We start from the raw sequence: 4,250 nt of genomic DNA, 5'->3' as shown, positions 1-4,250 counted from the left end.
GATATGAGGAACAAACTCTTGAAAAATCCCCTTCATTTTCATCCGGATTATACTTTACATACATCAAACCCGTACCTTTTGTTGCGTACAAAATAATTTTTCAAAATCTTGATAAATTCAAGACTTGGCATGATCGCCTTGGTCATCCTGGAATAGGTATGATGAGAAAAATTATAAGCAATTCTATTGGTCATAATTTACCAATTAAAAGATTTCCCAAGTCATCAGATTTTGTATGCACCGCATGTGCTACCGGGAAATTAATTATTAGGCCATCCTACCTCAAAGTTAAAAATGAGTCACTTAATTTCCTTGAAAGAATTCAAGGAGATGTATGTGGTCCAATACAACCTTTATCTGGACCATTTAGGTACTTTATGGTGCTCATTGATGCATCTACTAGATGATCACATGTGTGTTTATTATCAACAAGTAACCATGCCTTTGCCAAATTAATATCTCAAATTATCAAATTAAGAGCAAATCATCCTGAACACAGGATTAAAACAATAAGAATGGATAATGCGGCTGAATTTAGTTCACGCGCATTCAATGATTATTGTATGGCCTTAGGCATTCATCTAGAACATTATGTACCTTATGTTCATACTCAAAACGGATTGGCTGAATCTTTAATCAAAAGAGTAAAATTAATTGCTAGACCATTATTGCAGAATTGCAATTTACCAACCTCTTGTTGGGGACATGCGGTTTTACACGCCGCAGATCTGATGCAAATCAGACCAACTGCATATCATGAAACTTCCCCATTTCAAATAGTACGAGGCAATCAGCCAAGTATTTCCCACCTGCGAAAATTCGGTTGCGCTGTATACGTACCGATATCACCACCGCAGCGTACCTCCATGGGCCCCATAGAAAAATTGGAATCTATGTGGGATATAAATCTCCGTCAATTATAAAATATTTAGAACCCCTAACAGGGGACCTGTTTTCCTAAGACGCTGATTCAATTTTTGATGAGGATCATTTCCCGGCATTAGGGGGAGAAACAAACCACAAAGAATGCCAGGAAATAGATTGGAATGTAACAGCATCCAATCCTTAGATCCACGTACTAAAGAATCGAATCAAGTTCAGAGAATAATAGATTTGCAACACTTTGCAAATAACTTGCCAGACGCATTTACTGATCACAAAGGTGTCACTAAATCATATATCCCTGCAGTCAATGCACCAGAACGAGTAGAGGTACCAAATAAAACTACTCAACTCCCAATTACAAATAAAAGGGGGAGAAATCTGGTCTCAAGGGAAAAGGCTTCTCAAAAGCCACCGCGGAAACAAAGGAAATCTATGACGGTAAATGCAAATCAACCTGAAGTTGATAGACACCAAGATGATGTTCAACATCAAGAACCTAGCATAAATGTGCACACAAATTCTATTGCTGGGACATCGAAACAACCAGACACCGTTGTTATGGGAAATCACACGGTGCCTAAAGAAATCAATGAAATTTCCATAAACTATATCAATTCGGGAGAATCATACAATAGAAAGACTACACTTGTCGACACATATTTCTCCTCTAAAATTGCTAAAACCCTTCAACTGGATCCAGAGCCAAAATCTATGAAAGCAGAGCCAAAATCTATGAAAGAGTGCCTGAAGTGCTCGGATTGGCCTAAATGGAAGGAGGCAATTGAGGTAGAACTGCGCTCGCTTAATAAAAGAGAGGTATTCTCTAAAGTAATACCTACTCCTCAAAAAGTCTTCCCTGTGGGAGCTAAATGGGTTTTCGTTCGAAAAAGGAACGAAAATAATGAGGTGGTGAGATATAAAGCGAGACTAGTAGCACAAGGGTTTACGCAGAGACCCGGTATCGACTACGACGATACATATTCTCCTGTAATGAGTGGAATTACGTTTTGATACTTAATATCATTGGCAGTACAAATGAATTTATCAATGCAGTTAATGGATGTAGTGACCGCATATCTATATGGGTCACTCGATGCGGATATTTATATGAAAGTCCCTGATGGACTTAAAATCCCTAATCCAAATATAAATCGCAACATGTATTGTGTAAAATTACAAAAATCACTCTATGGTTTAAAGCAGTCGGGTAAAATGTGGTATAACCGGCTTAGTGAGTTCCTTCTTCAGAAAGGATACTCAAATAATGATGATTGCTCATGCGTTTTCATAAAGAAATCCTCAAAAGGATTTTGTATCATCTCAGTTTATGTTGATGACCTCAACATCATTGGTAACGCGACAGATATATCTGTAGCACGCAATCATTTAATGACGGAGTTTGAGATGAAGGATTTGGGAAAAACCAAATTCTGCTTAGGTTTACAACTTGAGCATCTTCCCTCAGGAATACTCGTTTATCAGCCCGCATATATTCAGAAAGTTTTGGAAAAAATCAATATGGATAAATCATATCCATCCAAAACACCCATGGTCGTTAGATCCCTTGATATGGAAAAGGATCCTTTTAGACCTAGGGATGATAACGAAGATGTATTGGGACCTGAGTTTCCATACCTTAGTGCGATAGGAGCACTAATGTATCTTGCTAATTGTACTAGGCCAGATATTGCCTTCGCAGTAAATTTACTGGCAAGACATAGTGCAGCTCCAACAAAACGCCATTGGCCGGAGTGAAGAATATCTTCGTGTATTTACAAGGTACCAAAGATCTTGGTTTATTCTATAAGAAGAATCAAGATATGACTTTGATCGGCTATACCGATGTCGGCTATCTTTCTGATCCCCATAATGCTAGATCACAAACTGGATTTGTATTTTTATTCGGTGGAACTGCTATCTCATGGAAGTCAACTAAACAGACTCTAGTAGCAACTTCCACTAACCACTCTGAAATAATTGCATTATATGAAGCTTCACGTGAGTGTGTATGGCTTCGCAGAGTGATTAACCATATTCAGACCTCATGCGGCATAGGTTCATTAGAATCACCAACTATTATATATGAAGATAATGCTGCATGTGTTGCTCAAATGCATATGGGATATATTAAAAGTAATATCACAAAACATATTGCTCCAAAGCTGTTCTTTCCTCATGAATTACAGAAAAATGGAGAAATTGATATTTTGCAAACAAAATCATGTAACAATCTTGCAGATTTGTTCACTAAGTCTTTACCAGCAGCTGCATTTCAAAAATGCATTCATGGCATTGGTATGAGACGACTTAGAAATTTGCAAAGTTCAGGGGGAGAAATCTCCCAGATCGAACTTACTATCTATCATCCGATAATAATATATTGTACTCTTTCCTTATGAGTTCTCCAACGGATTCCTCATATAGGTTTTAGTGATACAATTATTATACCAACGGTATATCGGATTCCTATATTCTCCTTTTATTTTTCCACAGGATTTTTGGAGGACATACTTGGATTGAAGAAAATCAAGTTCTTACAAGATTAAGGACTATCAGGACGTTCGCATGCAAGACGCTATGGATTTTGAAGACAGCGTTGTCCAAGGGGGAGTGTTAGGAATAAATTAGCTTTAGATTTAGGCTAATCAAGCAGTTAGCAGATTCCTTGGAATATTCCCTATGGCAGTTAGCACATTAGTAATTTGTCCAATCGCTGTGCATTGTGAAAAGTTGCGTCCCTTCCGAACAGACGCATGTAAAGAAACCGACCTTGTAACCTGACTGTTGGCCTACTATAAATAGCCGCAGTCTCTATCAATAAAGTATTCCATTCGCTTCAATCTCTCTCGCTTCTCTCGTTTCTTCACATATTCTTTAAAAGCGCAAGGCTTGAGACAATGTGACATGGACAACCAAGGAGCTGAGGGGAGTGTGTGGACGATGGTGAGCAATTTACTTGGTGGACCACAACAAGGTTAACTATCATGCTTCTTAACTGACAACAAAAGCCATGTTTTTCTCATGTTGCAAAGAACAGGCAAATTTATTATACATCCAAAATAAAAAATTGTTGAGTTGACAGTTATGACGGCTCATAACATATGTGCGAGACTTGCCCTGGAAGAGCAACAAAAAGACCTAGAACTTGAATCACGTAGATGCACAACAATGATGTCTTGTTATTGCGTTCGGTATTCTTATGATGTAGTATATTATGATATTCTTAATTTGTTTTAAAGTTTCATACTAAGTTGTGATTATATATATCCATTGAGAAATAAAATTTGAGTACCCGTAGCAACGCACGGGCATTTGAACTAGTATTAATTTAAAGTCGGGCAGTTCATGCCTTTTATCTAAAAAAA

This window comes from Lolium perenne, chromosome 3, assembly GCF_019359855.2.
Source record: "Lolium perenne isolate Kyuss_39 chromosome 3, Kyuss_2.0, whole genome shotgun sequence".
NCBI lineage: Eukaryota > Viridiplantae > Streptophyta > Magnoliopsida > Poales > Poaceae > Lolium > Lolium perenne.
The sequence above is the reverse complement of the archived record's forward strand: the minus strand, read 5'-3'. Positions refer to the sequence as shown.